General features: G+C 42.9%; 1 pseudogene; it reads right to left on the reverse strand.

Annotated features, from left to right (window-relative positions):
- Positions 1–4,085: 4,085 nt before the first annotated feature.
- Positions 4,086–5,026, reverse strand: LOC114224211 (olfactory receptor 2A12-like; annotated as a pseudogene).
- Positions 5,027–26,353: the final 21,327 nt, after the last annotated feature.

Consider the following 26,353-nt stretch of genomic DNA (forward strand, 5'->3'; position numbering starts at 1 on the left):
ATTGTGGTATTAATGGCAGTTATTACTATAACTTGAATTTGGAAGAATAATATTTGGCCTCACATTTCACAGCTGGTTATAGGACATTTGCTGAACATATTTCGGAAAGAGGTAAGGAAGGGGGCTTGAGGAGAGATGCTGGGCATTGGGAGAGAGCAAGCAGATACCACATAGAAGGATTGACAGGACACACCAAACCCCGAAATCACATGGGCAAAGGATGGATAGTAGAAATGTTATGGGAGTTGGTCATGCTTTCCAGGCTACATCAAGATAATAGTGGTACAACAGGAGGAAATGGGAGCACAAGGGGATTTGATTAGGCCAGAGAACAGTGTTGCGGGATTAAGGGTTAGAGAGAACTGGGGGAGTTCTGGAAGAGAGAGGGAATACAGGAAATTTAGACTTCAGGGTGCAAAATATTCCAGGTGATTAGGAAAAAAATCTATGCTAGAATGTTGCCTCTAGGGAAAATTCAAGGAAACTTGGCAGGGAAGGGAATAAAAACCAACAACAACAACAACAACAACAACAAAAAACAACCTCATTGAGACCCAACTTAACAGAGAATTTATTTAACAATAATTTCTTTTCTTAAAGATTTTATTTATTTATTTGACAGAGAGAGTGAGTGAGAGAGGGAACAGAAGCAGGGGGAGTAGCAGGGGCAGAGGGAGAAGCAGGCTCCCCATTGAGCAGAGAGCCCAATGCAGGACTTGATCCCAGGACCCCAGGACAATGACCCGATCTCAAGGCAGATGCTTAACCAACTGAGCCACCCAGGCGTCCCTAACAATAATTTCTAATCCCATCCCTAAATACATATCTGCCTCCTACGAACTGTGCTGGTTTGTAGACCAAATTCCAACAGGACAGGGGCTGTCACTTCTTTCAGCAGTGCCAGGGATCCAGGAATGACAATGGGCAATCAACTGGCTCCCATCAGTGAACTATAGGGAAGTAGAGACGGTGGGAAATCTGGCTTAAATAAAACCTTGCTACCTTCCTCGATTTCTCTGTTTCACCAACACACCAAGCCATCAAGTATTCTTCCTTCTTTCTTTGTCACATCTTTCAGCATCTCGCTATTCATTGCCACCATCCAAGACGAGCACCTTCATAAACCATGCCCAGATCTCCCTCAGTAAGTGTTCTTCAGTCCAACCCCTCATCAGGTCTCCCAAGCCATTCTTCTGAAAATACTATGTGACCACCTCTCCTCCACCCCATCCCTCACCCCTGATGCTTAGAAATACAGGTTGTTCATCATTGTTAAGATAAAATCTATTATCACCTGAATTACAAACTGTAGCAATCTGTCCTTGTAGAGAAACTAATAAAACCTCATCACACTTTAGCCACAAGACTCACCTCTCCACTACCTTGGTCCCTGAATGTCTAGTAAAAGAGCCATCAGGTGGACTTCCCACCTTCTGGAAGAAACTTCCACAGCGAGGAAGACTTCTCCCCCATTATTGAAGCAGCCCACTTCCCCACAAGGCCAGAAGCAGGAAGCTCTCATCAGCTACCAAGTACCTTCCACCAATCCCATAGCTCCCTACTCCGTCCCCCACAAGGGGAAGGAACGCCTCAAAAACCCATGGGACCCTTCACTTTCTGCCTGAAGCCCTCTGGAACTACTGCCTGGAACTTTGTCATGCCAGGTACTGGAGTCCTTTGGTGCAACTATACCCACCCACCCAAATACCCTGCCTAGCTCAGCCCTGTTTCATCTCTGAGTAAATGCTTTAGGACAATACTAGCACCTAAGTTCTAGAGACAAAATCTCTATCACCTCAGAAACCCAGAACTCTCTAGTCATTCATTATTCCCAGACTCTTCTCATCAGCCCCATTTACCCAAGTCCCCACTTCTCCCTTTCCCCAGTTCTCTCTCTCTTTGCCATCTCAGCCTCATATTCAGCCACTGCCCCTCTCAGTATCCTCAACCTGGAATTCTCCCTGGGGGCACCAGACCCCTGTGACTCTCTAAAAAGGAGGTTCTTTGTTCTCACTTCTGACCTGTGAGTTCCCAGACATTCTCATCCCAATGACCTCTTCTCCCACTTGTTTTCTGGTCACCCCAAGCCACTCCCACAGTGGAGTTCATCACCCCTAAAACTGCACCGCTCCCTAATAAGAATCCAAGCATTCCCACTGCACTGACCATACAGTAAACGCTTTCTACAGGGCTCATTAGGACTGTCCTTTGCCTACTTCTCAATGTCATCTCTACCTCTCCTGCTCACTTTATTGTGACCATAGGAGTCTTCTTCCAGCTCTTCGGAAAATGCAAAGTCCTTTCCTGACCTGGAGACTTTATCCCTAATATCCCCTTGTCTGAAATGCCGTTTTCCTGGCTCTTTGCATGGGTGACTCCTATCATCCTCAGGTATCAGCTAAACCTTAATTCCTTACCAGGGCCTTAACCTGTCAGGTCTCAGTAAGTAGGTTTCCTTCCATTTTTCTCTATTACGGAAACGACTTGTTTCCCGAGACAACTGTAACTTCATTGCTCAGTAACTGAGCTTAATTTCCATTTTGAGCTATCATTCCAGTGATGGGAGAAATAATATTCATCTTCTTGGGGTTTCTATCTCCCTCTCCCTGACTCCAAGTTCTGGAGAGCTTACAAAGTGCTGGGGTATGCAGTGGTGGATGGAAGTAGGGTGAGAAATAGTCTGGTCCTCTATGTCTGACACCTATTGAGAAAACCTCATTCCTATGAGGTCATCAGCCCTTCAGGGTCACTGTGGCGTTGGGTTTGGCATTGTAATTTCATGACTGTAAATCTCGCCACATAATCTGTTTTGGTTTCCCCAAGGCTGGCCATAATGGATGTTCAAGAAATACTGGAACATCATCGACTCATCCCTGAGGCCTTTGGGCCACCAATGAGGTCTGAAAGGAAGCTGGATGCTCATGCTAACTCTGAGGCCCCATGCCAGGATTCTTAGCTTCATATGTCATTTAGATCCCTCGAAAGAATGAGAGTCACTGCTATGTGTGCTGCCCGCTGTGGTTTACAAAGGACAACACACGTGCACGTGCATTCTCAAGTTTATTGCACTTGAGTTTCATTTAGTCCACTTACTGTGGCATAGAATTTTAGAAATGCAGAGGTCTTGGATACCATTACATTTAAGATGATCATTTTATAGATGAGTAAATTAAGATTCAGAGAAAGAAAATGAATTGCCCAAAGTCATAAAACAAGTTACAACATTGGAATTAGAACCCAGGTCACTTAATGTCAGGTTCTGTGTCCTTCTGCATCACAATGCGGAGTATACCACATTAGCTCCATGAACCACATTGGTTCTATGCACCAAGTCAGGTCTGTGAGTCACTTGGTTCCAGTGGCTTAATTTTTAACGTTGGCTACATATATTCACTGTTTACATGTACCACTGTGATTGCCTACATCATCTTGGCCCTCTACTGTGTCTATGTACCATGTCACTTAACAATTACCATGTTTCATGTTCGTTACATGTATCCTATTCATTCCAGGGCCATTATGGTAGATTATATTATCACCCCCATTATTGCTGCCTTCACTATAGAAGAATTATATATCCATACCCACTGCCATGTGACATGTGTTACTTTTCTGTGGGAAGAAAATACTTCCTGCCCTTTTGCTATGGGGCTTGACCATGTGACTTGCTTTGGCCAGTAGGATATCAGCAAAGAGATGTGTGTCACTTCTGAGCAGAAGCTTTAAGAGTCATCATGTGTCTTTCTCTTTGTCGTAAGAATGGGATATTCCAGATAGAGCCTCCTTTTTCAGATTGGATCCAAGAATCCAATGGCGGAATGCCACAGTCCACCTACAACTGACATGAAAAATGAGCAATAAATGAGCTTCTGCTGTTGTAAGCCAGGAAGATTATGGAATTGTTTGTCACTGCACCACAATGTAGCAAGTTCAGCAAGACAGCCATGGTGGTTTCATGTACCACATTCGTTCCCCTGACAAGGGGATATATTGGTTCCAATGCACCATATTGTTTGCATACATTAGAAAGCTGTCCTTTTCCTCAGCATTGGACACTCTACCTCAGGCCTCTCCTGTCTCCCAATTCACCAGGCCACCCTTCCCCACCCCATCACTTTGAGAAAAGCCCCCTTGATGTCCTTGTTCCTCAGACTGTAGACCACAGGGTTGAAGAAGGCAGTGAAGACATTGTAAAAGAGTGAGATCTGTTTGTCCCGCTCAGGAGAAGAGCCGGAGTTGGGCCTCATGTAGATGTACGCGGCTGGAGCATAGAAGAGTGTGACCACATTCAGGTGGGAAGCACCGGTGGAGAAAGTCTTGCAGCAGCCCTGAGTGGACTTGATCTTGAGAATGATCTGGCCAGTACGGATGTAGGAGGCCAGAATGAGGGATAGCGGGACAACAACCATGAAGACACTGATGACCAGGTCCACCATCTCAATGAGACTGATATCCATGTAAGCCAAGTTTTGTACTGAGGGGCCTTCACAGAAGTAGCGGTTCACCATGTTGGGCCCACAGTATGGCAGCCTTATGGTGAGGAATGTATGGATCAGAGAGAAGAAGAAACCACAGGCCCGGGTCCCAGCTGTCAGCTATGTGCAGAGGTCCCTGCTGAGGATGACGTATAATGCAGTGGGTGGCAGATGGCCACACATCGGTCATAAGCCATAACTATGAAGAAAATACACTCAGGTAGGCCCAGGGCACCAAACACATATAGCTGCAGCCAACAGCCAGCGCAGGAGATGGTCTGAGAGTGAAGGAGGAGATGCACTAACATCTGGGGCACGGTGGTGGTGACACAGCTCATATCTAGCAGGGAGAGGATGCAGAGGGAGAAGTACATGGGCGTGAGGAGCTGCATGTCCAGGCAGATCAGGGTGATGATGAGCGCATTGCCCAGGACTGAGCTCAGGTAGAGGAGAAGGAAGGCAATGAAGAAGACTCTTTTGGACGTGGGGTCACTGGAGAAGCCAAGCAGAATTAATTCACGAACCCAACTTTGGTTCTGCCCTGGAGGCATCCACACGGTGAGGCCTATAAGAGAATCACACTCATTTAAATCCAAAGTATGGTAGTCCAGCAAGAATGTCAGCCCTGGAGACAGGGATTTTAATTCTGACCCCCATTACTCTACTGTCTTGAACAAGTTACTTAACATCTCTGAACCGCAGTCTCCTCATCTGTAAAATGTAGCTAGTAGTGCTCATCTCTCAGGGTTTTTATGAGGAGTGGAGGCAATATATATGAAGCATCTGACGTATGCCTTAAAAGAATAAATAATGGCAAGGTGCTCATATGCAATCAACCCAGTCTTACTCCCCACCCTTCGGTGGCCAGATTGGTTGCCCACGTCTAGCGACAATCAATGTACACCACATCAGCTCCAGCCCTCAAACCTTTAGAGGTGCAGTTCCCCTCTGCCTTAGAGATCCTTTGTCTAGAAGTGCGGCTCCAAGCCTCTCACTCTGCAAACCTTTCTCCTTTGCCGGCGGTCAATGTGAGGCTTTGTCAATAGAGGGCGCTAGAGGGGGCACCGTGATGTGCTAACCCCAGGAAGGCACTTAGGTTGGGGCAGCAGTCCTTCCTCAGTCACTCAGCTTGAGAGCCAGCGGGCTGGTGCTTGGAAGGGCCGGTCGCACTCACCTCAACTGACCTCAGTGGACCAACTATAGTCACACACTCAGGCCACACTCTCTCCACCCAGTGGCCACTTCTATGCAAACTCTGGCCTGTCCCGACCAGCAGCTGACAGGTATCCCTGTGGTAGCCACACCCTCTTTGAAAAAGTCTGAATTCAGTCTTTTTTTTTTTTTTTTTTAAGATTTTTATTTTATTTGACAGAGAGAGCACAAGCAGAGGGAGGGAGAGGGAGAAGCAGGCTCCCTGCCGAGCAAGGAGCCCGATGTGGGGTTCGATCCCAGGACTCTGGGATCATGACCCGGGCCGAAGGCAGCCGCTTAACCGACTGAGCCACCCAGGCGTCCCCAGTCTTTTTTTCTTTCTTTTTTTTCTTTCTTTTTTTGGCAGAGGTGGGGGAGTGCCAGGAGCAGGGGAGGGAGAGAGATAGGTTCTAAATCCTCAGTCCCTTCAATATGTCCTCTCTTTCAGCCATGAGGTAATAGCTGCTTTTTTTTCCCGCTTGCTACTTCTGGATCTCTTTCAACTTTTTTGGTAGTTACCCACCTTTTACCAGTCAATGATTTTTTTTTTAAGATTTGTATTTATTTATTTGACAGAAAGAGATCCAGCGAGGGAGGGAACACAAGCAGGGAGAGTGCGAGAGGGAGAAGCAGGCTTCCCGCGGAGCAGGGAGCCCGATGCGGGACTCGATCCCAGGACGTGGGATCATGACATGAGCCGAAGGCAGACGCTTAACGACTGAGCCACCCAGGCGCCCCTCAATGTTTCTTTATATTAAATTTTCCCTGTGCACATGATCACTGCCGTGTTGTTTCCTGACAGCATCCTGACTGGTATGGATGCTAACTCTATGGTGAGTAATTTTGATAAGGAATTAGAATGTGACATAGCTACAAGCTATCTATCCAATAAAGTATTATTAACTACAAAAGTAAGAAGTAGTAACTATCAGTGGAGAAACTGGACAATATCTTAAATGAGCGATTACAGTTAACATCACCAGGAAGGAGCAGATAGACACAATGTGTCTCCATATCTGAAATCCTAACAATATCGCATCCATATAGTATTTCAGCTCCAAATGCAAAACCTGATCTAATCATGAGGAAACATCAAAGAAACCTAAATTGAGGGATACTCTATAAAAATACCTAGCTTTTAATCTTCAAGAATATCTTTATCGTGAAAGACAAAGAGAGGCTGAGAATCGGGGTGCCTGGACGGCTCAGGCGGTTAAGCGCCCAACTCTTAGGCTCAGGTCACAAGCGCAGGATCATGGGATCAAGCCTCGAGTCCCACTCAGTGCTGAGCGGGGAGCCTGCTTAAGCTCTCTCTCTGCCTCTCCCCTCACTCATCCCCCTGACGTGAGAGCTCTTTCTCTCTCTCTTTAAAAAAAAAAAAAGAAGAAAGAGAGAAAGAAAGAAAGAAAGAAAGAAAGAAAGAAAGAAAGAAAGAAAGAAAGAAAGAAAGAAAGAAAGAAACGAAAGAAAGAAAGAAAAGAAAAGAAAGAAAGAAAGGCTGAGAATCAATAATAGATGGAAGAATACTGAAAAACAAAGCATAACAATTAATGCAATACGTAATTCTGGAAGGGAGGAATGGCAAAAAATCAGTGACAACTGATAAAATTGGAATATGAATTAGATTAGATAAATGTGTCAATGTTAAATTTCCTGAATTTAACAGCTACTATATAAGAGAATATTCCTCTATTCTCAGGAACTATTCACTGAAGTATTAAGGGGTAAAGGAATGTGATGTCTGCAAATTACTCTCAAAGCATTCTGGAAATCATAACATTAACATGACAAATTATTAAAAATTAATAAATCTGGGTATGGGGCATATGGGATTTTTTGTAGTATTCTTTCAGCCTTCCTATGAATTTGAAATTATTTCAAAAAAGTTTTTTAAAAATTAAAAAAAATTTAAATGTGAAATAACTTTTTCAGACAAACAAAAAGATTATGCGAAGGGCCGATGAACCATGAGAGACTATGGGCTCTGAGAAACAAACCGGGTTCTAGAGGGGAGGGGGGGTGGGGGGGTGGGCTAGCCCGGTGGTGGGTATTAAGGAGGGCACGGACTGCGTGGAGCACTGGGTGTCATACGCAAACAATGAATCCTGGAACGCTACATCAAAAACTGATGATGTAATGTATGGTGATTAACATAACATAATAAAAAAAAAGATTATGTGAAGGGAGTTCTTCAGGCAGAAAGAAAGTGATAGAAACATGAAAATGCAAAAAAAGAGGACAAGTCCCTCAGGAAAAGGATAAATACGTGGGTAAATATAAATTTAAAATGAATGAAAAACAATAATAAAGTCTTGTGGAATTAAAAAAATGAAAGACAAAGATCATGACAACAGTAACACAAGAAATGGAGGGGGTAAATAAAGTCAGAGTTTTCTAAATATTTAGTGTAATTGGAAAAGTGGTAAAACTAATTATTTGCACTAGACTTTGATAAGTCAAGATTTATGTTGTAATCTCTAAGATCATTAAAAGAATAAATAATGCATTACTAACAACCTAAAGTAGTAGAAAATGGACCAAAAAAATGTTTACTAATCCAAAATAATGCTCTTTTGAGAAAGGAAAAAATCAAACAGAAAACAGGCCAAATGGAAAATAAGTAGGAAGATGGTAAATGTGTACTTGAGTATTTAAGCAATTACTTTAAATGCAAAAGGACTAAATATTTTAATAAAAGGTGTATTTTCAAATTGAGTTTTAAAAAACCCTACATATTGCTGACAAGAAAAGCACCTTAATCACTTTCCAATATTTCAATGTATTAAATCAATGCACACCTTAAACTTACACAACGTTATGTCAATTATATCTCAATAAAGCTGGGGTGGAGGAGAGGAACACATCTTAAGGACACAGGCCCATTAGGAAGAAAGAACGGAAGAAAATATACCATGCAGATACTAACCAAAAAAACATGTAGCTTCATGAAACATTTATCAAAATTGACCATATGCTGCATCAGAAATGTAAGATCCAGGAGTGCCTGGGTGGCTCATTCGGTTAAGCATCTGCCCTCAGCTCAGGTCATGATCCCGGGATCCTAGGATCAAGTCCTGTATGGGGCTCCCTGCTCAGTAGGAAGCCTGTTTCTCCCTCTGCCTGCAGCTTCCCCTGCTTGTGCTCATGCTCTCTCTCTCTGTCAAATAAATAAAATCTTAAAAAAAAAAAAAAAGAAGTGTAAGGTCCAAAAATCCAAAGGATGGAAGTCATTTAGAGTATATTCTCTGATTACCATGAAACTGACTAAAAATCAATTTCAAAATAAATACAATAGGAAGCACTGTTTTTCCCCTCCTGAAAATCCTTTAAGGGTTCCCCATGCCCCATCGCTTTAGACAGATGCACGGAGCCCTTCCTGAAAGATCTGCCCCCTGCAGTCTTCTTCAGCCTCAGGACCAACTCTCTCCCCACCTCATCTCCTTCCATACAAGCCTAGTCTCCATACAGGTATGCCCAATTTCCTGTTATGTGTCTACCTTTGTTGCACCTTCACACCTTTGCTGAGGTCTTCAGCATGGAGGAGCACCATCTGCCCACCTGCTGCGTCCCTGCCACCCACACACTCTCTTTTGCACATCCAACTCATTCATTCCTACACTAGGTCTCAGCTTTAGTGGCATCCCACCAAGAAGCCTCCACTGACCTACACCACACCATCTCCCACTCCCAAACCTCGATTAGATGCTGCCTTTATTTCTCCCAGGCCCCCTGTGCTTACCAGCAAGTTATAATCCTAGCAATCCTAGAGGGTTCGGATATGTGGTTTGAGATCTAGTATCTCAGGTAAACTTTCTCCCTCTCCTGTTAACTTAACTCCCACTAATTGAGTTGGAATACCTGTAATAAAGTACGGATGTGTGGGTGAATTTATAATCTCCCTTTCAATAATGATAATAATAGATAATAGATAATATTTAACTAATTTCTGTGTGCCAGGCATTGTTACACTACCTCATCTTCACAACAGCTCACTGAGGTAAGTATAATGACCTCCATTTTACAGAGGGAAAAATAAAGGCACAGAGAGAGAAGTGGTTCAATCCAAGTAGCTTGGTTTGTGTGGTCGACCTGGGGTTTGAACGGAGGCAATGTGGCTTCAGAGCCAAACCCTTAATTATTAACTTCACTTGCTTCCAGCAAGCAGGCTCTAAGTGGGAAGGGTAAAGAATGCATCCCCATCTACACACAAATTTGATCTTGAGATTTGGCAGGAGCTACTGTGGAATCATGGCCTATAAGTTTCAGCCAGCCACCTGACAAGACCGGATCAGAATCCTACAAAGGCAAAGGGCTAAAGTGGCAGCCACAAGCTCTCTCTCATGATAAATCTCCCTCCATCTGCTCCCATCGTATGGGGATGAGGAGCCATGGGACTGCGTTAGAAGCAGAGGAAATCCATGGAAGAGGACTTGGGAAAGCATTGCCATTCTGTAACTTAGTAAATCTTTGTAAAAGTCTCTCTCAGAGTCACACTTGATTTCCATGGGATGGGGGACATCTTTTCGTTTCAAAAAAAAAAAAAAATCTAAGATTCTGTCAGCCCAGCAGTTTCTGTCTTAATAGACAATACCCAAGCCCGCCTTGCAAGAACATGGAGATGGGTCCTAGTCATCATGGCGACCCCTGTCATCATTGAAGCCTTCTCCCCAAGATAACCATCATTGTCCTTTCATGGATATGTCTCTCAGCTAGACTTGAAGATCTTTGAGCTCAGGAAATTATGTTATTCATTGCTCTGTTTCTAGCCCTCAGAACATGGCTCGACACAGCGGAACTACGAATAAATATTTATTAAATTAATGAGTGAAAGAAAGAAGGGGGTCTAGGAAGAAGGAAGGAATGGGAGGGGATTGAGGTGTGAAGTGGTGAGGAAAGAACACTAGGAAATAAGGTAACAGGGCCGGAGGGACGTCGGTGCAGAGGTCCAAAGAGGACCCAGGGCTCCTTCTGATCTCCAGCCCCTATACATGCCTGGATCCTGCCCACAGCCCCAAGCCCACTGACCATCTCACCCCTCAGATAGTCAAAGAAACAAGTCACAGAGAGGCTGTCACTTGAACTTGAGGAAAAGAGATTGACTTAATGGGAGCCCACCTGGGCAGTTGAGTCCAGTGTACCTAGTCTCCAGAAAGGCATAAGATTTCTGAAAGGTTGGAGTCTGAACCCCCTGCCATCTCTCCATTGTGCAGCTGTCTGCACCTGGCCAGGCCAGCTCTGGCTCCTAAAGGCCTTGCCTGCCTGGTCCTGGGGCACAGACAGAGGGAGCTTTGGCTATCCCAGGCTCCCCTCAGTGGACCAAGCTGCTGAGGCTTTATGGACCTGCCTCCTCACCAGGCTGTCCTAGGAGAGCTGAAGAAGGGCCATCCCTCTGCCTCCTGCTGCCTCCATCCCTATCCCTGGTGAGGGTGCCAAATGGTATTCTCTGATGTTGTTAACAAGAATGCTACAAAGAAGAGGCCTTTGTGGACAGAGTGCAGCAAACAACAGCCAGGTTGGGGCAGGGGAGAGGGTAGTGACCTGCCTATTTCCTATTCCAGCCTTCTGGGGGATATGATCAGCCCAGGGGAGAAGGGGTTGGACCTGGTCACCTTGAAGAAATGTGGAGAACTTCATGAAGGCCTCATTCTGATTCGCCTCTTACATCCCCTGTTCCCCCAACTTGTCAATTAGACCATGTTTGAGTCCTACCTCTATTGCTCACTGAACCACTTGGGACAAATCACAATCCTCCCCTCATTCCCCACCAGTCCAATACCTTGGAGAAGTCACTCAGCCTCTCTGATAATTACAGAGTTGACCATGAAGCACCTACCCTATACCAGGTCTTGAGCCAATCCTGGAAAACAGTATCTGGAAAGTAAATGGAGCAGCCCCAAATTGCATATAAGGAAGTTGAGGTCCCTTGGAGTAAGGAATTTGCCCAAGGGCTCACATCTTCTAAGTACAGAACTGGAACTCAAAGCAGGATCTATCAGGTTCTAGGGCCTGTTCTCTTAAATTTGCTGTTGGGGGCAGGGGGCGGAGCAAGATGGCAGAGGAGTAGGAGACCTGGATTTCGTCTGGTCTCAGAAATTCAGCTGAATAGGGACCAAACCATTCTGAACACCTACGAACTCAACAGGAGACCGAAGAAGAGAGTAGCAACAACTCTCTGAACGGAAAAGCGACCACTTACTGGAAGGTAGGATGTGCAGAGAAGTGAATCCGAGGTGATATTCGGGAGGATAGACGGCGGGGGAGGGGGCCTCCCTCGGCCACTTCTGGCAAGTGATAGAGCCGCGGTGCATAAAATCGAACTTTTAGAAGCCGGCTCCGCTGAGGGACGTCGCTCCAGTGGCTAAGCGGGGGGTGGAACCCTCGGGGGACAGTGTGGTCTCAGGACCCTCGGGGTCACAGAAAGACCGGGGGTGCCTGAGTGAGGCAGAGCTCCCAGGTATCGGAGCGGGGAAGCCTGCTGCGGAGACGGAGCCAAGGCGCGGGCTCTCAGCTTGGGGTTGCCATAAACTGTGATCCGCGGCCCAGTCGGGCCACTGCTCCTGCAGCAGGGACCCAACAAGCGGCAGAGCCGGGGAGACTCCCCTTCCTCCCCTGGGAGGAGCGGCGTGGGAGAGCACCGCAGGGATCTGCTGGGTTTGGAGACTCCACACGGGGTCGGGTGAAAGAGATAGAAACGCTCGGTCACAGGCCGGGTGAGCACACAGTGCGGCCGGAGACCGGGGAGACGGAAGACGGGAGCTTTTCTCTGGGGGTGCACTGAGGAGCGGGGCCCCGAGTTCTCAGCTCCTCTGGGCAGAGACTGGGAGGCCGCCATTTTCACTCTGGTCCTCCAGAGCTGTACCGAGAGCTTGCAGGGAACAAAAGCTCCTGAGAGCAAACCCCAGCAGATGACCTAGCCTGGACCCGGCAAGGGCGGGGCAATTCCATCTCCGGCAAAGACATTTGGGAACCACGGCAACAGGCCCCTCCCCCAGAAGATCAGCAAGAACAGCCAGCAAGCCAAGACTAAGTTTACCGATCAGTGAGAACGGCAGAACTCCAGCGCTAGGGGAATACTGCACATAGAATTCATGGCTTTTTTACCATGATTCTTTAGTCTTTCAAAGTTACTTTTTTAACTGTTTTTTTTTTTTAATTTTTCTATTTCCCTTTTTCAACCAACATCTTATCAATCCCTTTTTTTAAAAAATTATTTTTATTTTTCATTTTTAGAGTCATATTCTGTCCCATCATAATAGTTACCCTTATTTTTGGCATATATATACATATAAGTTGTTCTCTCTTTAAAATTTTGAGACACAGTTTCTTCTGGCAGATCAAAATATACCCTAAATGTCTAGTGTATGGCTTTGTTCTAGTCTCCTGCCTGATCACATTGTCTCCCCCCCTTTTTTTTCCTTCCTTTCTTTTTTTTAATCCTCTTCTTTCTTTTTTCAAACAAATTCTTACCTTATCAATTCCTTTTATAAAATGTTTTATAATTTTCATCTTTACAGTCATATTCCATCCTTTCATCGTATCAATCCTTATTTTGTACATATATAAGTCTTTCTTTCTTTAAAATTTTGGGAGGCACTTTCTTCTAACAGACCAAAATACACCCAAAATCTAGTGTGTGGCACTGATCTATGCATCAGCCTGATCATATTTGATCATATTCTGTTTTTTTGTTTTGTTCTGTTTTTGTTTTTTATCTTTTTCTTTTTTTTCTCTTTCTTTTTTCTTTCTTTCCCTTTCTTTTCCCCTGGTTTCAGGTCTTTTCTGATTTGTTTAGAGTATATTTTCTGGGGACGTTGTTACCCTGTTAGCATTTTATTCTCTCATTCATCTATTCTCCTCTGGACAAAATGACAAGATGGAAAACATCACCTCAACAAAAAGAACAAGAGGTAGTACCGTCTGCCAGGGACCTACTCAATATGGACATTAGTACGATGTCAGACCTAGAGTTCAGAATCATAATTTTAAAGATACTAGCTGGGCTTGAAAAAAAGCATGGAAGTTATTAGAGAAACCCTTTCTGGAGAAATAAAAGAACTAAAATCTAACCAAGTCGAAATCAAAAAGGCTATTAATGAAGTGTAATAAAAAATGGGGGCACTAACTGCTAGCATAAATGAGGCAGAAGAGAGAATCAGCGATATAGAAGACCAAATGATGGAAAATAAAGAAGCTGAGAAAAAGAGAGATAATCAACTACTGGATCACGAGGGCAGAATTCGAGAGATCAGCGATACCATAAGATGAAACAACATTAGAATAATTGGGATCCCAGAAGAAGAAGAAAGAGAGAGAGAGGCAGAAGGTATATTGGAGCAAATTATAACAGAGAACTTCCCTAATGTGGGGAAGGAAACAGGCATCGAAATCCAGGAGGCACAGAGAACCCCTCTCAAAATCAATAAAAATAGGTCAACACCCCGACATCTAATAGTAAAACTTACGAGTCTCAGAGACAAAGAGAAAATCCTGAAAGCAGCTCGGGAGAAGAGCTATGTAACCTATAATGGTAGAAACATTAGATTGGCAACAGACCTATCCACAGAGACCTGGCAGGCCAGAAAGGACTGGCATGAGATCTTCAGAGCACTAAACGAGAAAAATATGCAGCCAAGAATACTATATCCAGCTAGGCTGTCATTGAAAATAGAAGGAGAGATAAAAAGCTTCCAGGACAAACAAAAACTAAAGGAATTTGCAAACACGAAACCAGCCCTGCAAGAAATATTGAAAGGGATCATCTAAGCAAAGAGAGAGCCTAAAAGCAGCATAGACCAGAAAGGAACACAGACCATATACAGTAACAGTCACCCTACAGGCAATACAATGGCACTAAATTCATATCTTTCAATAGTTACCCTGAATGTAACTATTGGGGCTAAATGCGCCAATCAAAAGACACAGGCTATCAGATTGGATTAAAAAACAAGACCCATCGATATGCTGTCTGCAAGAAACTCATTTTGGACCCAAAGACACCCCCAGATTGAAAGTGAAGAGGTGGAAAACCATTTACCATGCTAATGGACACCAAAAGAAAGCTGGGTTGGCAATCCTTATATCAGACAAATTAGATTTTAAACCAAAGACTGTAATAAGAGATGAGGAAAGACACTATAACCTACTTAAAGGGTCTATCCAACAAGAAGATCTAACAATTGTAAATATCTATGCCCCTAATATGGGAGCAGCCAATTATATAAGGCAATTAATAACAAAAGCAAAGAAACACATTGACAACAATACAATAATAGTGGGGGACTTTAACAACCCCCTGACTGAAATGGACAGATCATCTAAGCAAAAGATCAACAAGGAAATAAAGACTTTAAATGACACACTGGACCAAATGGACTTCACAGACATATTCAGAACATTCCATCCCAAAGCAACGGAATACACATTCTTCTCTAGTGCCCATGGAACATTCTCCAGAATAGATCACATCCTAGGTCACAAATCAGGTCTCAACCGGTACCAAAAGATTGGGATTATTCCCTGCATATTTTCAGACCACAATGCTTTGAAACTAGAACTCATTCACAAGAGGAAAGTCTGAAAGAACTCAAATACATGGAGGCTAAAGAGCATCCTACTAAAGAATGAATGGGTCAACCAGGAAATTAAAGAAGAATTTAAAAAATTCATGGAAACAAATGAAAATGAAAACACAACTGTTCAAAATCTTTGGGATGCAGCAAAGGCAGTCCTAAGAAGAAAGTATATAGCAATACAAGCCTTTCTCAAGAAACAAGAAAGGTCTCAAATACACAACCTAATCCTACACCTAAAGGAGCTAGAGAAAAAAAAGCAAATAAAGCCTAAACCCAGCAGGAAAAGAGAAATAGTAAAGATCAGAGCAGAAAGCAATGAAACAGAAACCAAAAGAACAGTAGACCAAATCAACGAAACTAGGAACTGGTTCTTTGAAAGAATTAACAAGATTGATAAACTCCTGGCCAGACTTATCAAAAAGAAAAGAGAAATTACCCAAATCAACAAAATCATGAATGAAAGAGGAGAGATCACAACCAACACCAAAGAAATACAAACAATTATAAGAACATATTATGAGCAACTCTATGCCAGCAAATTAGATAACCTGGAAGGAATGGATGCATTCCTAGAGATGTATCAACTACCGAAACTGAACCAGGAAGAAATAGAAAACCTGAACAGACCTATAACCACTAAGGAAATTGAAGCAGTCATCAAAAATCTCCCAAGAAACAAAAGCCCAGGGCCAGATGGCTTCCCAGGGAATTCTACCAAACATTTAAAGAAGAATTAACACCTCTTCTCCCAAAACTGTTCCAAAAAATAGAAATGGAAGGAAAACTTCCAAACTCGTTTTATGAGGCCAGCATTACCTTGATCCCCAAACCAAACAAAGACCCCATCAAAAAGGAGAATTACAGACCAATATCCTTGATGAACATGGATGCAAAAATTATCACCAAAATACTAGCTAATACAATCCAACAGTACATTAAAAGGATTATTCACCACGACCAAGTGGGATTTATCCCTGGGCTGCAAGGTTGGTTCAACATCCACAAATCAATCAACGTGATACAATACATTAACAAAAGAAAGAACAAGAATCATATGATCCTCTCAATAGATGCAGAAAAAGCATTTGACAAAGTATAGCATCCTTTCTTGATCAAAACTCTTCAGAGTATAGGGATAGAGGGTGCATACCTCAATATCATAAAAGCCATCTATGAAAAACCCACAGCGAATATCATTTTCAATGGGGAAAAACTGAGAGCTTTCCCCCTGAGGTCAGGAACGCAGCAGGGATGTCCACTATCACCACTGCTATTCAACATAGTATTAGAAGTCCTAGCCACAGCAATCAGACAACAAAAAGAAATCAAAGGCATCCAAATCGGCAAAGAAGAGGTCAAACTCTCACTGTTTACAGATGATATGATACTTTATGTGGAAAACCCAAAAGACTCCACCCCAAAACTGCTAGAACTCATACAGGAATTCAGTAAAGTGGCAGGATATAAAATCAATGCACAGAAATCAGTGCCATTCCTATACACCAACAACAAGACAGAAGAGAGAGAAATTAAGGAATCGATCCCATTTACAATTGCACCCAAAACCATAAGACACCTAGGAATAAATCTAACGAAAGAGGCAAGGAATCTGTACTCAGAAAACTATAAAATACTCAGGAAAGAAATTGAGGAAGACACAAAGAAATGGAAAAACGTTCCATGCTCATGGATTGGAAGAACCAACATTGTGAAGATGTCAATGCTACGTAGAGCAATCTACACATTCAATGCAATCCCCATCAAAATACCATCCACTTTTTTCAAAGAAATGGAACAAATAATCCTAAAATTTGTATGGAACCAGAAGAGACCCCGAATAGCCAGAGGAATATTGAAAAAGAAAAGCAAAGCTGGCGGCATCACAATTCCGGACTTCCAGCTCTATTACAAAGCTGTCATCAACAAGACAGTATGGTACTGGCACAAAAACAGACACATAGATCAATGGAACAGAATCGAGAGCCCAGAAATGGACCCTCAACTCTATGGTCAACTCATCTTTGACAAAGCAGGAAAGAATGTCCAATGGAAAAAAGACAGTCTCTTCAACAAATGGTGTTGGGAAAATTGGACAGCCACATGCAGAAGAATGAAACTGGACCATTTCCTTACACCACACACAAAAATAGACTCAAAATGGTTGAAAGACCTAAACGTGAGACAGGAGTTCATCAAAATCCTAAAGGAAAACACAGGCAGCAACCTCTTCGACCTCAGCCGCAGGAACTTCTTCCTAGAAACACTGCTAAGGGCAAAAATGAACTATTGGGACTTCATCAAGATAAAAAGCTTTTGCACAACAAAAGAAACAGTCCACAAAACCAAAAGACAACCGACAGAATGGGAGAAGATATTTGCAAATGACATATCAGATAAAGGGCTAGTATCCAAACTCTATAAAGAACTTATCAAACTCAACACCCAAAGAACAAATAATCCAATCAAGAAATGGGCAGAAGACATGAACAGATATTTTTTCCAAAGAAGACCTCCAAATGGCCAACAGACACATGAAAAAGTGCTCAACATCGCTCGTGTTACAGAAATCCAAATCAAAACCTCAATGAGATACCACCTCCCACCAGTCAGAATGGCTAAAATTAACAAGTCAGGAAACGACAGATGTTGGCGGGGATGCGGAGAAAGGGGAACACTCCTACACTGTTGGTGGGAATGCAAGCTGGTGCAACCCCTCTGGAAAACAGTATGGAGGTTCCTCAAAAAGTTGTAAATACCATATGATCCAGCAATTGTACTACTGGGTATTTACCTCAAAGATACAAATGTAGGGATCCGAAGGGGTATGTGCACCCCGATGTTTATAGCAGCAATGTCCACAATAGCCCAACTGTGGAAAGAGCCAAGATGTCCATCAACAGATGAATGGATAAAGAAGATATGGTGTGTATATATATATATATATATATATATACAGTGGAATATTATGCAGCCATCTCAGGAAATAAACTGAGGGTTGCTGGAGTGGTGGGGGGGTGGGAGGGATGGGGTGGCTGAGTGATAGACATTGGGGAGGGTATGTGCTATGGTGAGCGCTGTGAATTGTGCAAGACTGTTGAATCATAGATCTGTACCTCTGAAACAAATAATGCAATATATGTTAAGGAAAAAAAAAGAAGATAGCAGGAGGGGAAGAATGAAGGGGGGTAAATCAGAGGGGGAGATGAACCATGAGAGACGATGGGCTCTGAAAAACAAACTGAGGGTTCTAGAGGGGAGGGGGGTGGGGGGATGGGTTAGCCTGGTGATGGGTATTAAAGAGGGCACGTTCTGCGTGGAGCACTGGGTGTTATGCACAAACAATGAGTCATGGAACACTACATCAAAAACTAATGATGTGGGAGCAAGATGGCGGAGGAGTAGGAGACCTAGATTTCGTCTGGTCTCAGGAATTCAGCTGAATAGGGATCAAACCATTCTGAACACCTACGAACTCAACAGGAGATCGAACGGGAGAGTAGCAACAACTCTCTGAACAGAGAAGCGACCACTTACTGGAAGGTAGGGCGTGCGGAGAAGTGAATCCGAGGCGATATTCGGGAGGATAGACAGCGGGGGAGGGGCCTCCGCCGGCCGCTTCTGGCAAGTGCTAGAGCCCTGGAGCACAAAATCGGACCTTTTAGAAGTTGGCTCGGCGGAGGGACGTCGCTGCAGTGGCTAAGCGGGGGGTGGAATCCTCCCAGGACAGTGTGGTCTCAGGACCCTTGGGGTCACAGAGAGACCGGGGGTGCCTGAGTGCGCCAGAGCTCCCAGGTATCAGAGCAGGGAAGCCGGCTGCAGATACGGAGCAGAGTCGCGGGCTCTCAGCTCGGGGTTGCCATAAACTGTGATCCACGGCCCAGTCGGGGCACGGCTCCCCCAGCAGGGACCCAACAAGCAGCAGATCCGGGGAGACTCCCCTTCCTTCCCGGGGAGGAGCGGTGCGGGAACGCACTGCAGGGATCTGCTGGGTTTGGAGACTCCGCGCGGGGTCGGGTGCCAGAGATAGCAACGCTCGATCACAGGCCGGGTGAGCACGGAGTGCGGCCGGAGACCGGGGACACGGAAGTGACTGCTTTTCTCTGGGGGCACAGTGAGGAGCGGGGCCCCGAGTTCTCAGCTCCTCCGAGTGGAGATTGGGAGGCCACCATTTCTGCCCTGGTCCTCCAAAGCTGTACGGAGAGCTTGCAGGGAACAAAAGCTCCTGAGAGCAAACCGGAGCAGCTTCCTTAGCCCGGACCGACAAGGGCGGGGCAATTCCGCCTCCGGCAAAGACATTTGGAAACCACAGCAAAAGGCCCCTCCCCCAGAAGATCAACACAAACAGCCAGCAAGCCAAGACCAAGTTGATCGATCAAGGAGAATAGGAGAACTCCAGCGCTAGGGGAATACTGCACATAGATTCATGGCTTTCTTTTTTTTTTTTTTTTACCATGATTCATTATTTCATCAAAGTTAATTTTTGTTGACTGTTTTTTTTTATTTTTCTTTTTCCCTTTTTCAACCAACATCTTATAAATCCCTTTTTTAAAAAAAAAAATTTTTTTTTATTTTTCATTTTTAGAGTCATATTTTATCCCTTCATAGTAGTTACCCTTATTTTTGGCATATATATATAAGTTGTTCTCTCTTTAAAATTTTGAGGTACAGTTTCTTCTAACAGATCAAAATATACCCTAAATCACTAGTGTATGGCTTTGTTCTAGTCTCCTGCCTGATCACATTCTCTCCCTTTTTCCTTTTTTTTTTCTTAAATCTTCTTTCTTTTTTCAAACAACTTATCTTACCAAGTCCTTTTATAAAATCTTTTATAATTTTCATCTTTACAGTCATCTTCCATCCCTTCATTTTATCAACCCTTATTTTGTACATATATGTCTTTCTTCCTTTAAAATTTTAGGAGGCACTTTTTTCTAACAGACCAAAATACGCCCAAAATCTAGTGTGTGGCACTGATCTATGCACTAGCCTGATCATATTTGATCATATTCTGCCTTTTTTGTATTGTTTTGTTTTTGTTTTTATCTTTTTTTTTCTTTTTCTCTTTCTTTTTTCTTTCTTTCCCTTTCTTTTCCCCTGGTTTCAGGTCTTTTCTGATTTGTATACAGTATATTTGCTGGGGACGTTGTAAACCTGTTAGCATTTTGTTCTCTCATTCATCTATTCTCCTCTGGACAAAATGACAAGACGAAAGAAATCACCTCAGCAAAAAGAACAAGAGGTAGTACCGTCAGCCAGGGACCTACTCAATACGGACATTAGTACGATGTCGGACCTAGAGTTCAGAATCATGACTTTAAAGATACTAGCTGGGCTTGAAAAAAGCGTGGAAGTTATTAGAGAAACCCTTTCTGGAGAAATAAAAGAACTAAAATCTAACCAAATCGAAATCAAAAAGGCTATTGATGAGGTGCAATCAAAAATGGGGGCACTAACTGCTAGGATAAATGAGGCAGAAGAGAGAATCAGCGATATAGAAGACCAAATGATGGAAAATAAAGAGGCTGAGAAAAAGAGAGAGAAACAACTACAGGATCACGAGGGCAGAATTCGAGAGATACGTGATACGATAAGACGAAACAACATTAGAATAATTGGGATCCCAGAAGAAGAAGAGAGAGAGAGAGGGGCAGAAGGTATATTGGAGCAAATTATAGCAGAGAACTTCCCTAATGTGAGGAAGGAAACAGGCATTAAAATCCAGGAGGCACAGAGAACCCCTCTCAAAATCAATAAAAATAGGTCAACACCCCGACATCTAATAGTAAAACTTACGAGTCTCAGAGACAAAGAGAAAATCCTGAAAGCAGCTCGGGAGAAGAGATATGTAACCTACAATGGTAGAAACATTAGATTGGCAACAGACCTATCCACAGAGACCTGGCAGGCCAGAAAGGACTGGCATGAGATCTTCAGAGCACTAAACGAGAAAAATATGCAGCCAAGAATACTATATCCAGCTAGGCTATCATTGAAAATAGAAGGAGAGATAAAAAGCTTCCAGAACAAACAAAAACTAAAGGAATTTGCAAACACGAAACCAGCCCTCCAAGAAATATTGAGAGGGGTCCTCTAAGCAAAGAGAGAACCTAAAAGCAGCAAAGAGCAGAAACGAACACAGACAACAGACAGTTAACAGTCACCCTACAGGTAATACAATGGCACTAAATTCATACCTTTCAATAGTTACCCTGAATGTAAATGGGCTAAATGCCCCAATCAAAAGACACAGGCTATCAAATTGGATTAAAAAACAAGACCCATCAATATGCTGTCTGCAAGAGACTCATTTTACACCCAAAGACACCCCCAGATTGAAAGTGAGGGGGTGGAAAACCATTTACCATGCTAATGGACACCAAAAGAAAGCTGGGGGGGCAATCCTTATATCAGACAAACTAGATTTTAAAACAAAGACTGTAATAAGAGATGAGGAAGGACACTATATCCTACTTAAAGGGTCTATCCAACAAGAAGATCTAACAATTGTAAATATCTATGCCCCGAACATGGGAGCAGCCAATTATATAAGGCAATTAATAACAAAAGCAAAGAAACACATTGACAACAATACAATACTAGTGGGGGATTTTAACACCCCTCTGACTGAAATGGACAGATCATCTAAGCAAAAGATCAACAAGGAAATAAAGACTTTAAATGACACACTGGACCAAATGGACTTCACAGACATATTCAGAACATTCCATCCCAAACAAAGGAATACACATTCTTTTCTAGTGCCCATGGAACATTCTCCATAATTAATCACATCCTAGGTCACAAATCAGGTCTCAATCGGTACCAAAAGATTGGGATCATTCCCTGCATATTTTCAGACCACAATGCTTTGAAACTAGAACTCAACCACAAGAGGAAAGTCAGAAAGAACTCAAATACATGGAGGCTAAAGAGCATCCTACTAAAGAATGAATGGGTCAACCAAGAAATTAAAGAAGAATTAAAAAAATTCATGGAAACCAATGAAAATGAAAACACAACTGTTCAAAATCTTTGGGATACAGCAAAGGCAGTCCTGAGAGGAAAGTATATAGCAATACAAGCCTTTCTCAAGAAACAAGAAAGGTCTCAAATACACAACCTAACCCTACACCTAAAGGAGCTGGAGAAAGAACAGCAAAGAAAGCCTAAACCCAGCAGGAGAAGAGAAATCATAAAGATCAGAGCAGAAATCAATGAACTAGAAACCAAAAGAACAGTAGAACAGATCAACGAAACTAGGAGCTGGTTCTTTGAAAGAATTCACAAGATTGATAAACCCCTGGCCAGACTGATCAAAAAGAAAAGAGAAATGACCCAAATCAACAAAATCATGACTGAAAGAGGAGAGATCACAACCAACACCAAAGAAATACAAACAATTATAAGAACATATTATGAGCAACTCTATGCCAGCAAATTAGATAACCTGGAAGAAAGGGGTGCATTCCTAGAGATGTATCAACTACCAAAATTGAACCAGGAAGAAATATAAAACCTGAACAGACCTATAACCACTAAGGAAATTGAAACAGTTATCAAAAATCTCCCAAGAAACAAAAGCCCAGGGCCAGATGGCTTCCCAGGGGAATTCTATCAGACATTTCAAGAGGAATTAATACCTATTCTCCTGAAACTGTTCCAAAAAATAGAAATGGAAGGGAAACTTCCAAACTCATTTTATGAGGCCAGCATTACCTTGATCCCAAAACCAGACAAAGACCCCGTCAAAAAAGAGAATTACAGACCAATATCCTTGATGAACATGGATGCAAAAATTATCACCAAAATACTAGCCAATAGGATCCAACAGTACATTAAAAGGATTATTCACCACGACCAAGTGGGATCTATCCCTGGGCTGCAAGGCTGGTTCAACATCCGCAAATCAATCAACGTGATACAATACATTAACAAAAGAAAGAACAAGAATCATATGATCCTCCTAATAGATGCAGAAAAAGCATTTGACAAAGTACAGCATCCTCTTGATCAAAAGATCAAAACTCTTCAGAGTATAGGGATAGAGGGTACATACCTCAATATCATAAAAGCCATCTATGAAAAACCTACAGCGAATATCATTCTCAATGGGGAAAGGCTGAGAGCTTTTCCCCTAAGGTCAGGAATGCGGCAGGGATGTCCACTCTCACCACTGCTATTCAACATAGTATTAGAAGTCCTAGCCAAAGCAATTAGACAACGAAAAGAAATCAAAGGCATCCAAATCGGCAAAGAAGAGGTCAAACTCTCACTGTTTACAGATGATATGATACTGTATGTGGAAAACCCAAAAGACTCCACCCCAAAACTGCTAGAACTCATACAGGAATTCAGTAAAGTAGCAGGATATAAAATCAATGCACAGAAATCAGTGGCATTCCTATACACCAACAACAAGACAGAAGAGAGACAAATCAAGGAGTCTATCCCATTTGCAATTGCACCCAAAACCATTAGATACCTAGGAATAAATCTAACCAAAGAGGCAAAGGATCTGTACTCAGAAAACTATAAAATACTCATGAAAGAAATTGAAGAAGACACAAAGAAATGGAAAAACGTTCCATGCTCATGGATTGGGAGAATCAACATTGTGAAGATGTCAATGCTACCTAGAGCAATCTACACATTCAATGCAATCCCCATCAAAATACCATCCACTTTTTTCAAAGAAATGGAACAAATAATCCTAAAATTTGTATGGAACCAGAAGAGACCCCGAATAGCCAGAGGAATACTGAAAAAGAAAAGCAAAGCTGGCGGCATCACAATTCCGGACTTCCAGCTCTATTACAAAGCTGTCATCATCAAGACAGTATGGTACTGGCACAAAAACAGACACATCGATCAATGGAACAGAATCGAGAGCCCAGAAATGGACCCTCAACTCTATGGTCAACTTATCTTTGACAAAGCAGGAAAGAATGTCCAATGGAAAAGAGACAGTCTCTTCAACAAATGGTGTTGGGAAAATTGGACAGCCACATGCAGAAGAATGAAACTGGACCATTTCCTTACACCACACACAAAAATAGACTCCAAATGGTTGAAAGACCTAAACGTGAGACAGGAGTCCATCCAAATCCTAAAGGAGAACACAGGTAGCAACCTTTTCGACCTTAGCCGCAGCAACTTCTTCCTAGAAACATCGCCAAAGGCACGGGAAGCCAGGGCAAAAATGAACTATTGGGATTTCATCAAGATAAAAAGCTTTTGCACAGCAAAAGAAACAGTCCACAAAACCAAAAGACAACCGACAGAATGGGAGAAAATATTTGCAACTGACATATCAGATAAAGGGCTAGTATCCAAAATCTATAAAGAACTTATCAAACTCAACACCCAAAGAACAAATAATCCAATCAAGAAATGGGCAGAAGACATGAACAGACATTTCTCCAAAGAAGACATCCAAATGGCCAACAGGCACATGAAAAAGTGCTCAACATCGCTCGGCATCAGGGAAATCCAAATCAAAACCTCAATGAGATACCACCTCCCACCAGTCAGAATGGCTAAAATTAACAAGTCAGGGAACGACAGATGTTGGCGGGGATGTGGAGAAAGGGGAACCCTCCTACACTGTTGGTGGGAATGCAAGCTGGTGCAACCCCTCTGGAAAACAGTATGGAGGTTCCTCAAACAGTTGAAATTAGAGCTACCGTTCAATCCAGCAATTGCACTACTGGGTATTTACCACAAAGATACAAATGTAGGGACCCGAAGGGGTACGTGTACCCCAATGTTTATAGCAGCAATGTCCACCATAGCCAAACTGTGGAAAGAGCCAAGATGCCCATCGACAGATGAATGGATAAAGAAGATGTGGTATATATACACAATGGAATATTATGCAGCCATCAAAAGGAATGAGATCTTGCCATTTGCAACGACGTGGATGGAACTGGAGGGTGTTATGCTGAGTGAAATAAGTCAATCAGAGAAAGACATATATCACATGACCTCACTGATATGAGGAATTCTTAATCTCAGGAAAGAAACTGAGTGTTATTGGAGTGGTTGGGGGTGGGAGGGATGGGGTGGCTGCGTGATAGATATTGGGGAGGGTATGTGCTACGGTGAGCGCTGTGAATTGTGCAAGACTGTTGAATCACAGTTCTGTACTTCTGAAACAAATAACACAACATATTTTAAGAAAAAAGAAAAAGAAGAAGATAACAGGAGAGGAAGAAAAGGGGAGTATGTCAGAGGGGGAGACGAACCATGAGAGATGATGGACTCTGAAAAACAAACTGAGGGTTCTAGAGGGGAGGGGGGTAGGGGGATGGGTTAGCCTGGTGATGGGTATTGAGGAGGGCACGTTCTGCATGGAGCACTGGGTGTTATGAACAAACAATGAATCATGGAACACTGCACCAAAAACTAATGATGTAATATATGGTGATTAACATAACAATAAAAAAATTTAAAAAAACTAATGATGTAATGTATGGTGATTAACATAACAATAAAAATTTAAAGGAAAAAAAATTTGCTGTTAGCCTGCTTCAGCATTCTCCTCTGTAAAATGATAATAATTTCTTAATATCCCCAACCTTCTACAGTGGCTGGGAGAATTAATGAGATAATGTGTTGAAAGCCCGGGCACAAGTCCTGGCCATGCCTCCATGACTTTGAGTTCTCGCACCTGCCTTCTGTCTGGGCCTCCATTCCCCAGCTATTCAGAATGAGGAAGTCAGGCTCTGACCCCCCCCCGCCCCCCACCGCCTCTGCCATTAGCACAGGCCACAGAACCAATTTGAATTTTCAGAAATGTCATAAGATGGTTATTAAACAAAACCATTATTAAAGTTGATCTATGTAAACAATGATTAAGTAAATTACACTAACACAAATGACAATGGACCTTGAGGCTATTATGCGAAGTGAAATAAATCAGACAAAGACAAATACCATATGATCTCACTTATTTGTGGAACATAAAAACATCAACAAACTCAGAAACGAGAATGGTTGCCAGGGCCTGAGGGGTGGTGGAGATGGAGAGGTTGGTCAAGAGGTACAAACTTTCAGTTATGAGTAAGTTCATGTGACTATGGTTAGCACTACAGTATTGTATGCTTGGAAGTTTCT

The sequence above is a fragment of the Eumetopias jubatus genome, unplaced genomic scaffold, assembly GCF_037043125.1.
Source record: "Eumetopias jubatus isolate StellerSeaLion01/CBP00866 unplaced genomic scaffold, mEumJub1_p1.0 scaffold_4, whole genome shotgun sequence".
NCBI lineage: Eukaryota > Metazoa > Chordata > Mammalia > Carnivora > Otariidae > Eumetopias > Eumetopias jubatus.